At 37.2% G+C, this 13,904-nt stretch overlaps 1 protein-coding gene across 1 annotated transcript in view; it reads left to right on the top strand.

Moving 5' to 3' along the window:
* NRG3 (neuregulin 3) overlaps positions 1–13,904 on the top strand; it is a 417,954-nt gene that overhangs the window by 329,033 nt on the left and 75,017 nt on the right. The window lies entirely within an intron of this gene.

Below are 13,904 nucleotides of genomic sequence, written 5' to 3'. Positions count from 1 at the left end.
TGTTTAACAATCTGATTAATGAATTTGGGTTACAGTGATGTGGGTGGGATCTACTCACTGAACACAAACCTTGGCCTGTATTTTTCACTGTTGTCTGGCATCTTTATGCCATCATAAGGAGACTTGGCTTTCTCACTGATTATAGCCCCTTTAAAAAGTCCTTCTCAATCCTGCCACCAACATGACAGTAAAATAGATGTGTAGCTAGAGGAAAAAGAGGTGATAGCTGGACTTCTCAGTTTCGAGACCATATACAGGTCAAATAAAAAAAACAAAAAACAAAAACAAAAACAACAACAAAAAAACCACAAACAAACAAAACAAAATGCCCCAAACCCAGTTTTAAGGAGACTCAGCTTAACAAACAGACTCAGCTTAACAGACAGACAGCTTTTTTGCTGTGAAATCAGTTTTCATCTCAGGTCAGCAGCAATTCTACTTCATTGGTGTTTGGAGCAGGCACAGGAAAATTGTGCTGCTCAACTTTGGCACCTTTCCACCATCTTTGAGGTTAATTTTCCTGCCTGATCTTATTCCGTACCTGAAATTCTGACTCTCAAGTAAAGTAAAAATATACTGGAAATCACAATTATGTGTGTCTTTGTCTCTTTTTCCCTTCACTGTTTTAAGCTTTGTGAACATTTTACAGTGTGTCTGACAGTTCTATAACTATTTGCTTTGTAATATTGCCACTGCAAAAAAGGAATTTTCCATGTAGGCTCCCAGCCCAGTAATTATGGTCTTGTCAATTGAGAGGTCACCTGTCAGTTTGTGCCTCCATTTTAGCAGGCTGCATTGGCAGATAAAATGCAAGTCCATTTGATAACCCAAAGCTTTCCGCACCTTGCTGTGGTCAATGTAACTGTATTCATAAATGAATGAATTCATGATGCAGTTTCATTTAGCAAAAATAAAATAAAATTGTGCACAGGTATCAGGATTGTTTACTTTCCTCCTGAAATGCTGATATAGTATGTATTTCTCTTGTAATTTGAAAGCATTTTCTTCTTGTGGGGTCATATACACATTTGTTTTTATGACTTGCTAAAAAGAGAAGACCTTTCAGTAAGGTATCCTGTACTTCTGCTAGAAATTGTTTGTAATGTTTTCTAGAGATTTTATTGGAATTTACATGAGATGCAGTAGTTCTTTGTGACCATATACACATCTAATTTCTCATACTAGTACATTTCAAGGGAGGAAACCCCATTTCATCTGGGTAGCAAATTATCCAAGGACTGTATTAGTTGAAGCTGTAGTAGTGTTCACTCATTTTCCTCTGGTACAGACCTCGGTTCAATATTCATTTAGACCTCATGTAAAGGTGATTTCCATACTCCTGGCTCTAATTCACCAGTGATGATAGAAAAAACCAGATGTTTTCTATATTTGCTTTATATTTACTTTTTGACAGTACAGGAACAGTTAATGCATTTTAATCCCACCTAGGTATTTACCTACCCTCTGCAGTGTCTATATGACAGTGTTTACCCTGCACTTGAATTGCAGTTTCTCTGGGTCAGTACTTGCAGAGCCATACCTGCCCAGCTGCATGTTACCAGCTGTGTTTCCTCCCCCATTTTACAGAGCTTGGGAGTTGCTCAAGTTGTCAGGTAAGGTGCAGAGGTGGAGCAAAGCATGGAAGAGGCAAACTCCCCTTTCCACGTTGATAATTCGTGGAAGTTGAATAGCCCACGAAGAAGTAAAAAGTTTTGACTTGACCTCACAGCTTTGCTCTGAGCAAACTCCCACTGATTTAAAACAAACAAAAACCAAAACCCAAACCTCAGCAGGTTATAACATTATTTTATTTCTGTTTTCTAGACCATCCTACAGAACTCATTTACTTACTGATATACCTAGTTCGTTTGTACTGGAGAAGAATCCAGACCTTCCTTTTGCTCTGTTTTTGTTTGTCAAAATAATTTATGCTCTAATAGAAAGGTCTTATAAGGGAAACATTGAATTCCTCAATATTGTTAACATCTAATTGAAAGTAAGATAAAGTTGTATCTTAAACCTGGAATGAAAGATCTTTGATGGCAGAATGTTCTGAGATTTATTGGGAACCATTAAATCCTTTGAGGCCTCTGAATGTTTGTGTTATGGAGAAGCAACAAGAAGAAAGAAAACAAGTGCACCTTGGTTGTCCAAAGCACAGGTGTCACTGAGGTGTCTCACAAAGGACAGGCCATAGTGGTCCTTCCAATCTTTCCTACTGTCTATCTGTTGCCTTTTTCCATGAAGTCTTTTAACAAATGAGCTCCACATTCATCTAAACCACTTTGCCTAGCTTTTAAATAACGGTTCATGTTTATGAAGGTCATAGAACGAATTCTCCTCATTTTTACTTTTTTCATATGCTGCTCTGTGTGGGGTGCTGCAGTAATTTGTGAGTTGGCTTGAGGGCCAGAAGTAAACTGCCAGTGCTGCAGGTATCAGCATATAGCTACCATTCTGGTTGTTTTGGTTTGCATCTGATCCATTCACAAGCAATTCATTTGTTTGAATAGTTCTGACAGAGTGATTACATTCGATGAGTTTAATATTTCTATGTATGGGGCCCTTTGGCACTATTCTCACATTATATTCATAACAATTAATTGCAGTGTATTACCATGTACAAATGAGGGCAAACAGCAGCTTTAATTTTACTGCTCTTGCTGTAGGTGTTTCTGGGTTGTGTGCACATCATATGCTTTTGTTCCAATATGCTATTTTTTATTACTGTTGATAGCAGCTAATAATTCTTTTTATCATAGTCCTATGTCTGCTTCAGATCTCATGGATGAGTCATATTATCCATCCCAAATATTAACATTTTTAGACCACCTTTGTTATGTGTATTTATAATAGTTAATGTGGTTTTAATGTATTTATAGTAGTAAAGAATTTGAACACCTATGGTATTCAAACAGAAAAGCAATTAAATATTTTTTCAGATTGTTACCTAAGTATCAGAAGTCATAAATTTATGTCATGTGTCCAGAATTACACAAGAAGCTCAGACTCTGTAAGGAAGATCTGATGGTCATTTTTTGCCATCCATTTTTGCTGTTACTTGTTTGTTTACATTATTAGCTAATGACTTCTAAGCAGAATATATTTCCATAAACTTTCCATAAACAAGGCAGCTTAGTCATGGAGAAAAGCCGTGATTCCATTTGTACGTAGTATATCTGACTGCGTGGTAGGGGAATTATTTACTATGCTATCTGTGAGTTCATAAACATAAGTTGGTCTGATGTTGTATGGTATGTGTGCCAACACCCACAATCAAATAGAAATGGCACTATTTGAATTGTTACAGCTCCAGGTAAAAGATACATTTTCTTGGTGCCTTGATTAATATACCTCAACTCTGTAGTTTTCTCATCTCAACATATAACTCATCTCATTATCTCGCTTGAAAAATCCTGCGATTCAGACGTAGTGCTCTGTACGCTCCAGAGCTGTTGTCCAAATCAGTGTGCTTTTCTAAGCATACCTGGCTTAGTATTGATTAGCTTAAACAAATTATTCCCAGATGTCAAGAAAGGATTTTAGCTTGGAGATAAATGGAGCTCTTCTGTGCCCATCTGCTGTTTGTGGTTTGATACCATAAATAGGCTGACAGTTACCAGTATATTTCCATTAAGACTGCTCATACAGTGCACCAGCCTCACAGGGCAGGGTTTGGGGAAGGCATCTGGTAGGTGTTTTGGGAGAGCACTCAGATTGGAGTACTGAAGTGTCCCTGTGCTTCAAGGAGCCTTTCCTTGTATCTGAAAATACTATATAGTAAAATAATCACCTTAAGTATCTGTATGTATTCACCAGCTGTAAATAAAATGTAACTGCTTAAATGTTTTGGTGGAATTGCAAAGTTTTTTGGTAGATATTTCCCAGGTAACAAAAAGCAACCAAAAATAAAACCCATTAGTTTCTCTAGCAAACCACTTATACCTGAACTTTTGTCCCTCTGATGTTTAATACCACATACTGCAGTGCAAGCAATGTTGTATATGCGAATGGTTTGCACACTGTGACATCCAACAAACACGTAGCAGCTTTTAAGCTATTAGTTGAGTTGTAGAATGAATAGAGAGGGAGTTAGCATTGAAAAAATGGAGATGTGCCTATATTTTGAGTCGTTCCCTTGCTATACATACTACCTTCTTGCACATACGGAAGAATGGCACAGTAATGGGAGTATTTTTGTGAACTGGCATTCAGTATTTCCTCCATTGAATCATGAGAGCTGTTGGACAAATGCTGTGTTTTCTGATAAAGTTCACTGCAATAAGTTCTTTAAAGCTTTCAAGTATATAACCCTGTGAAATTGAAACAAATAACAAAAAGGAGGGATGCTTATCTCCTTCCTCACTATATAGGTGAGACCTACGTAGCTGAGAACAACCTCTTATAAAAAAACTCCTTTTAAGAACCACATATGTGTGGATTGCTCACCTGCAGCTGGATCTGAGGTGTAAGGGACTTCCATGCCTAGTTTCCTAGAGAAAGGTGTCTCAGTAAGATCTGGATGAACACTGGAGATTTTGGTCTTTAATAAACTTCTGATGGTTCGGGAAGGTGCATTGAGAGACTCCTGACACACAGTAGTACCTATTGCACAGGAGACTAGTGAGCCCATAAGGCAGCAAATGCCACAGACATTGGGAAAATTTTGATTAAAGCTTATGCCCTTTTATCATCATCTGAGCCTGAACCACAGGACTACTGGAAATAAGGCTCAGTAATGCTGCTGTGTAAGGCAGCTACTTACACGATGTGCAAGACACGTGCACAGAGTAATCAGAGTAAGTTCAAATAATTCTCTTGCTACGTTCTGTGTTATTTACAATGAAACAATATAAGAAAGTGTCTTCCGTGTACAGCAAATATGGTTACTGTTGTCAAAATGAATGCCTAAAGAAATGTGGTTTCCCAAATCAAGGCAGATAAAAAACAGCATCTTTCTAAAAAGGTCTGAGAATCCCACATCTTTGAGTCTCCTGAGTCCTTTTCTGCAAAACTCAGACCAGTTATCTACACAGCTAAGTAAGGATATAAATAAATACGGCAACTTTCTTGTCATTAGAGATGTATAATTCACAACCATTAAAACTTTCAGTCAATATTGTAAAAATCTCGGTGTAAATACCTGTACTCTGCTGCTGCCAGTTTGTTTTTTGACTGCAGTAGAACGAAATTACTTGGTGCATTTTTCACAAATTGATGTACATTCCTTGTCCTGAAGTTGAAAAAAAAAATAATTAGGTTTTAAGAAATTGACAAAAACTTACAAAATTTTCTGTGCCTTTAGAGAGCAGTAAACACGATTGCATCTGAAACATTTTCCTGTAATAGGCAAGTGAAGGACAGCTTAATGATCTGTGGAAGGAGTAAAGTAACATTTAGCATGAGAAATGTTTATTAAATGTCATATGCTCATAAGATGAGGGAGCTATTAGCAATTCCTTTAATGTTTCTGTGAGGCTGGTTATATTTTACAGACTCATATTATCAAATACCTATTTGGAAATAATAGTGCGCAATTCCCTACAGTAATTTTTAAGAATCTCGTGGACTTATTCCACCTTAATAGACATTTTGTGTCATTTATTTAACCAGAAGAGGATTCTTTCTCCCACAGAACGCTGCAGTCAATTGAAATCTTTCACGCCTATGACAAGATAAATAATCTAATTCATACATGGTTCCAAAAACTTTCCAGACCATGTGTTTTGAAATTACTGAATATGCTTTTGATGTATGGCTTGTACTTTTTTCTGGTTTTTGACAAAATATATGATTCTCCTCCCCTCTCCTACCTAGCTTTATGAGACCTTGTCACAACTTAGTTGAGAAAGGACCAGTTTCTCTAATGCAGAGGTTGGCATTTTCAAAGGACTCTGCGTGACTAACCATGCCAATTGCTACTGAAATTCAATGGAAGTGCCTAATAACTTAAAACATCTAAGCTCAATTTAGATAAATACGTTCAAACCAAGTTGCCAGCATTCCTGCAGATAAAGGCAAGCCCATCTGCAGAGGCAGCATGATGCCACTGTGCAAACGTGAAGTAGATGTAAGGGGCAGGACCAGGATTTTATGCAGTGCAAGTCTCAGCTCTGCAGGAACCATTGCGTTAATGACACAGAGAAGGATAGAAGAATATATTGCTTCATAGCCTAATTCTCCTGACAGTTCCTCAGTTGTGACAGTGCCATAATCACCTACTATGTGATTATGACTGTGGGACAACTGTAGTCATTGTCATAGTTGCTGCAGAAGCCAGGGAAGAGTTCTGAATTGTAAAAGTAGGTCAAATAGCTACGTCAGTGTTTTGTCTTTGTGTAGTTCTTGGCACAGTCAGAGATCCTGGTATGTGAAACTGGGCTTCTAGATGGCAATATGAAACAAGTGTGATGTATGGAGCCAAGGAAAAAAAAAAAATGGAACTTTACAGGAGATTATAGTCTTCAGTAATGAACAGGAACAAAGAAGAAAATTTACATTTTTTGCAATTACAGTGCTAACACGGGGTTTTACTGATCTGTCAAAACTGCAGAATATCAGAGAAATCTTGATTTTTCTAGAAATATCTATCAGAATCATTGGTTATAACAGTTGCTGCTAATATCAGTAATCAAGTAACCAGGACATAATGTGCAATGTTTATTGCAGTCTCATTGCAGGGGAAGGCAAGGGGTGGGGGCAGAGGGGAAGTTGATCTCTGAGTGATCGTGTTGGTTTATCATTTTCAATATATATTTAGAGAAAACTTCATAAGCAACCTTGTCACCATGAGCTACAAGGCTCTATTCAGGCAGCTTCATTTTCATTTGATGCAGTTAACTAACTTTCATGGAAACAGCAGTACATTTTTAACAAATAAAATAAGAAAGCATCTTCAAGTTGTCTGACTGGAGACAAAGTGTTCAGAGTGGACTTACTGTTTGCACGCTGATATTCTGGGATGAATTAAAGTCTTTATAGGTGTTGAGCAGTTCTGTTGATTTATGAATGTTAAGTAAATCAGCAAAAATATATCTGCATACAGCAGCAGCATCTAATATTTACCTACTCTCTCCTTTCATTGATGAAAACAATGAGTTATTTAGAGAATTTTGAGTGACACTAAACATTTTGGCCTGGATCTGGTAAAATTCTTGAACACATTCTTCAGGCATTTAGTAAGTTTAATGGAGTAATTTCAACAGGCTATCCATAGATTTGAAATTAAAGAGATGTTTATTTGCTCTGCTGAATTTATAGCTATAGTAACAAAAATTAACCTAGGGTTAAAATCTGCAGATTTACAATACCATGGATATCAAGTAGAGATTGCTTACATTGTTTGATGAAACTAAGTTTTTTCATTAAAAGCCAACATAGTGCCTCAAAGAGAAGTAACTTAATCTGTTAGCTGTAGAGATGATAATTTAAGGTTTTAAAAATGATAGAGAAGAGACAAGCTTAATCCTGTGAGCCTGCATGCTGCAGATGAGGTAAGTAGTTGAAATTTCCAATTTGTCTTGAATCTGGGAAGATGGAAGTATTGCTGTTATTTATTTTCAAAAGTTAGAAACAGTCTTTCAACTTTGGTGGTATAAACCACAACCACAAGTTTTTGTCATTCAAAGGGAAAGAAAATCAATAGTTTATTCCATTATTCAGCACTGTGTATTATTTATATAACAACAGGTTTTGCTGTATGTTTTTCAAATGTTCCTCTGTTAAGGAATTGATGGGGGGGTGGGGGATTCTGTCCTGAGGCTATACTACAGCCTCTCCAGAGCCATACAAATACTCACAGCAAGTCTAGGGTTTTTTTCCTCCTTTTCCATTTTTGTTCTTTAAAAAGAAATAGATAAAACAATTACCCTTTAGAAGTTGTCTTCAATATTTAATTGTGTGGATTGAGGATTTTAATTTGGTTTAAAATAAACTTAACCCTATCTATATACATTGAGAATGTAAATCTTCTGTCATTGTTTATACTGAGAATATATCAGATTGTAAAATTTTCTATAGATTTATGTGGCCTTCTTTCTATTTTTTTAAATTATCATTTCTGTAACCAAGATTTATAAATTCATTGAAAACTGACCAAGTAACTTGTAAGGGATGTGTTTATTTATGATTTTCATCACTGTGTCTTGACATAGGTTGGGCAAATTACTGATATATTCTGTGTACTTACAAGCTAACAGGTAGTGAAGAGCCTGTCTATTGCCAGGGAAGTTTTACATCTCAAAAAATTTTAATAACCCTCTTTTTCAGAGAGGGTAAAAGGAGGCACCAGGTATTAGTCTATTCAGAGTCATTCTCAGGATTTAGTTTGGTCCCTTTTTAAATGTCCCACAGAGGGAAATTTCTATCATGTCTTTCAGTGAAGATGCTTTGAAAAATCAGTAGTTGAACTATCTTGATTTTATGTCTCTGATTCTCCTGAACCATCCTAATCATTTCTTCCACACCCTAAAAAAATATTGTGAAGAGTACTTTTGTGTAAATTAATTACAGAAACAAATCACCAGAGTCTCTCTAAAACAAACAACAAAATCAAATTTTGAGCTTTCTAATAACTGAGATTTGTAAAATATATTAATACTCGCTGGTGCTTTTTCTTTTTGATACTGAAAAAATGCCAAACCAACCTCTTGAGAGTATTTGGCCCGTTTGCTGATAACCTCCTGTGGATGTCGGAGAGAAAGCGGGAGCAATGTACCCTTCCTACTGAACAGAGAAATCCCTTGTCCCATATCTCTGTGTGTTCACATGCAAAATGAGGCACCAAAAAATAATATACTTGAGGATTCAAAAAATAATATACTTTCATACGTGTGTATATATATATAACCAGTTATGGTTTTACCTTCATTAAATACACAAATAGGCTGATAACTGTGTGCTGTCAAATATAATAAAACATAATGGATAAGATGTCAGCAGTTTGTATGTTTAGGTAGTATCCTAATCTAGCTGCCTTTTGAATGGAAGGATTTTTCTTCCTTTTAGACCAAGTTTGATACGTCTAATACTTAAGAATTAAACTTTGTCCTGTTCCTTCCAACCAGATAATCTGTTCAGAGAACTTGAGCTGCCTCAGAGTAGCTTGCAGCATATTATCGTGTTGCTTTTCTGTTCAAGACAATAATCTACCAAGGACAATTTAACAAATCTTACAAGTTTATTGGAACAGATAAATTTCATTTGCAGACCAAAATACTTTGCTGTTGCACTGATTTCCTAAAGCTGTCTCCTTCATGCCAAAGTCAACCTGTCCTTAGAACAGATTAAAATGTCTGTGGTGGTCTACAATGAGTATTTTCATGTCCAAGATTTGTATTCTATAAATCAGTGAGATTTACATGTTTGGATTGTATTTCTATTAAGAGTGTAGTTTATAATGTACCTGGGATAATTAAACCTGTCTTTAACTGGGTAAAAGTCTCCATGTTAATATGACTAAGAAAAAAGCCCCAGCAAACCACAATCCAGACACAAGGCTGTATGTTCTTTGTGAGGCACTAATAATCTATTAGTGAGTGCAAATTTATCTTCTCTTGTGCTTGTTATCAAGTATTCCCAGATGTATATGTATTCATAAAGTATAAATTAAAATGGCTTTAATACTAGCAACAAATTCACATAGTGCAAGGACCATAAGGCACAGTATTTTTCCCACATCAACAACAAAATACAGAAATATTCATAAAATAAAATATAAAAGTGAATAATCTTCCTGTCTGAGTAATATATTAGTTCCTAAGAACATAACAATACCAGAAAGAAAGAAGAAATCACAATAACAAAAATAAAATACACTCGCATTATTTGGTTAATGACCCCCATCTTGTGGAGCAGCGCCTATGCTTCAGCACATTAATAGCTCTCATATACATTTTTGTTGAACTGAGTCCTTAAAGAAATTGCATCGCTTGATGGTGAATTACTTGGCATTGCACTCACTGTGTCCAAGGAAGTGCTCTGCAGGCAATTTATCATTTATATATTACAAGTGTATAGCAATATAACAGTCCTTTATTACACTGTGTCATGTCAGGGGTCAATACTTTACATTTTTGTGTTTGGTTCAGTCTTAGGTCACCACCACAGCTGGCTTTGCCCCCAGATTGACTCTGCTGTGCAATTCCCTGTGCCATGCCTGTCTCTCACATGGACCTGCTGGGAGAGTTTCTTGCTTGTTAAGAGGGAGGAAAGCCATCTCCAAAACTGGAGCTTGTAAAATATTTTATTTTCATCACAGCAGTGCAAGTGAGAGTGACCTCTGGACTGATGGCTGGTCACCAAGGGGCAGCCCGATGATGGTCATAACCTGTTCCACGTACTTCTCCCCATCCCTCCTTTCCCTGCCACCAGCATGTGCTGAGCACAGGGCAGGGAAAGCAGCCCTGGGGACTTGTCTTGCCGCTAGTTTCCAGCAGGGTTTCTGACCCCTTTTGCCTGTATGAGATAGAGTCCAGTCACTCCTCTGCTGGAAATGGCAAGCTGCAGTGTAAAGACCTTACTCCAAGAGAGCCAGCATTCGCTTTGTGCCTTCTGAAAAGGTGTGTTACAGGCCAGCTCAGATAAAGGCTTGGGGATTTGAAGCAGCCATTTTCTCTCCTTTTATGATTTTTTTCAGATGCAAAGTTGTGGGGTTTGGGTTTCTTTATTTTTTGCAGTATTTTGTTGTTTTGGTTTTTTTCCCTGTACCTAGGGAAGTAAACGTCTTCAAATGATAAAACCGTTAAGAGCCAAACAACAGATATGATTAATGACTGCTGACATTTCTTCTAGCACCTTTCCCTTGCCTTGGTCCCTGATTCAGTATGCTGAACACTTTTGGTAAACACCATTGCTGCAGGAGCCATATTTGTATTAAGGAAAACAAGTTTTATAGTTAGGGTTTTGATAACTTGTGAGTGCAGATGAATTTCTGCAGTGTGGAGGGCAAGGATGGAAATGTAAGTACATTCAGGCTATTAAAAGGATTTTTATTTTTTTTTCCTTTTTGCTTCTGAAGTCTCAGAGCAGCCCAAGTAGTGCTGCTGTTTCTAGGATCAGAATGTCTTTTGTTTTTTAAACATAGAGGCTTGACACTCAAACCAGAGAATGAGGGGAAGGATACTGAGAATGGTTGTGTTACAGACTGTCTTCCTGTAGTTGTAAAAAGAGGGAGGCTGGGAAAAAAGGAAAAAACAAACCACCAACCATGGTCTACTGCATTTGAGCAGCACTTGCATGGTACCTGGTGCTGTGGAAGGCTTGTTTGCAAGGTATAGTCCCTGAGGTACCACTGTCACCTGTGGCGTCTCCCACTGTGCGGCCAGCAGGCTCAGCCTGGCTCCCAGCCGAGCTGCCTTTGCGGCCTCCCAGCCATGGCTCCTCTGCCGCTGCTGGCTCCAGTGCAGGATCCATTCCCCAAATGCGAGGGTGAGGCTGAGGCTGGTTCCCAGGCTTGGGCACTGTTGCCACTGTACGTGTGCCACGGCAGCTGGGCAAGAGGACTGCACCAGTGTTACTGGGCGCTAAATCCACAAGAATTATAATTTTATTATTTTCTATTCCCAGATAGCTGCTCACAGAGATTGTTGAACTATGCTTAATGATATAAATTGGCAGCTTGGATATCTTACTGTAAAGGTTTATCCTATTAGACATCCTTTCATCGTAATCTGGGTAAATCAGCTTTGTCAGCAATATATGTTACACTGGTTGCTGAAGTTGCTTTCCAGGCACATGAAATATTTAAAATAAATAACCTGACGTGTTTACACCCTCTCCAGTTGACCATGTTTCCCAGGAAGTCTACAGATACCCTTGACTCTCACTTACATATAAGCCACTCAAAGATGAACTAAAATGCTTTTTTCCATCTTTTTAAAGGAATGGTGTATTTTGTATGCACTTTTTGAGAAAGTGGCTTTTAACTATGTTCGTGAACTCAATGAGGAGATTGCAGGCTGCAAATGGAAAACATGTAGAGAACATGTATAGCCCAGTTAGCAAAGGAGGATTGTTTTTTCAGCTGTTCTACATATACTTGAAAAGATGATATTGCATGATCTTGCTTCATGTGTGAATATCCTAAGTTCCTTGGAGACAAGATTACAGTGCTTTGATCTCTGTCATCATTTTTTAAAGTAAGCAGTTGTTGACTAGTTTACTAGTTGTTGATCTAGTTTACAGAAGGATGCAAGGTGTGAATTGCATGCAGATAAATATTTGCAATTTCACCGATACAGAAAACTAAAGGAAAAATCCCAAGTTACAAATCTCTGTAAATATAGTATGTTGAATGCACTTTTGATATTTCTGGTCGCATGCTCTTATAAAAATTACATCCATGTGTCAAATGTACCAGGGATGTTTCTATATGATACTCGTACAAGAATGCAAGAATTCAGATTAGAAATTGTAATATAGAATATATATATGTATGGTTTTGTTATGTATTTAGTACCAAAAAGAAAGATTCATTTGGGTGTCACTAGACTTGCATAATGTGCCTGTCCTAACACCATGCTAATAACGTATTTACACTGCATAGCATCATCTTACGTTCTTTTCTTTTGAGAAGCTTATTGTGTCTTCTGCATGAAGATAAATATGGAGTTTAGCAACTATTATATAGATTTGTATGCGAAGTGAACTAAGCAAGCCAATACTCAGTGCCTTCTCCTGGAAGGATTGAAAGGTTGCAAAAAGTGAATCACTCCCAGCATTTTAAACAGAAACCCAAATATTTCCTATTCTTGTCACAGGTACCAGAGCTGACCATTCGTACAATAAAGTGTTTAAAATGACTGTTGATTTATGTTGGAAGATCTTCTTTTAACTTTGCTGTATGGTTCTTAAGTAGACTTTTGAAAGTTGCAGTATGTTAGTTAATGGGACTGAATGTTTCACACAGCTCCCAATAGTACCTCCTAGCTCCAGGCATGAGCCAAACACATCAGTCTTGCTCTGTCTTTCTTGTAACCCTCCTACTGTTTCCTTACTGCCTTCCTCTCCTCAAATACTGCTCTTGGAAACTTTGTCAAAATCATGTATTAATATGTTTTGTATTACAGAAATGTGACTATAAATTGAAAGGAAGACAAACACAATTAAAATACTTTGCATTTATTATGTTTTAAAGGGAAATGCTGCATTTTCCTCAGAAAAAAATCCTTCTTTGTTCTTTATAATGCAAATTCTCCCATGGAAGAGAAAAGTATTTCAAGTCTAGCATAGAAGAGAATTGCGTTTTGCAGTCTTTCTGAACATCTGGCCTTCCACAGTTTCAGTTTGGACTCGCAGCTACTACTTCTTACATGCTCAGTTCTGAAAAGTCAGTTAACATTTTTTTCTGTTGCCCTATCCATGCAGGATGGAGAGTTTGTTATTCTTCAATCACATACCAACTTAAACATACTTCCTATCGACTTAAAATTAGTGTTTTATATAAATCTAAATCTGCTTTGCACTAAAACATCTGTCTGTTAGACATATCATATCATATCCTACTTTGTCATGTGAAAAAAGGATCCTGAAATTTTTTTAACTCCATGTAAGTTCAGTCAATATTGTAAAAATGTTAAAATTTTTGCTTCAGTTGTAAATGTCTTGAAGTTATTGCATCCTGTCTGTCAGATGGCTAAGTAGGGAACATGGCTACTACTTCCTGAAGTCAGATTTTCTGTTGCACAACAGATAGCAGTTATGCAATCATACTGGGTGCAAGTGTGGCCACTGTGCTGTAGTGAGAGCTACAAAAATCAGTAAAAACCTTCCATTCAAAACCATTAGGTTTTGATCTCTGTCAGAAAAAATGAAGCAAGAACTTTGTCTAACCAATAATAGAGTTAGCACGTTGAGAGGAGTTTCAGGAGGAAGAGAAAATGAAATTCCTGTAGGTAGCTGGCTTG

This window comes from Strix aluco, chromosome 7 (assembly GCF_031877795.1).
Source record: "Strix aluco isolate bStrAlu1 chromosome 7, bStrAlu1.hap1, whole genome shotgun sequence".
Lineage (NCBI taxonomy): Eukaryota > Metazoa > Chordata > Aves > Strigiformes > Strigidae > Strix > Strix aluco.
The sequence above is the reverse complement of the archived record's forward strand: the minus strand, read 5'-3'. Positions and strand labels throughout refer to the sequence as shown.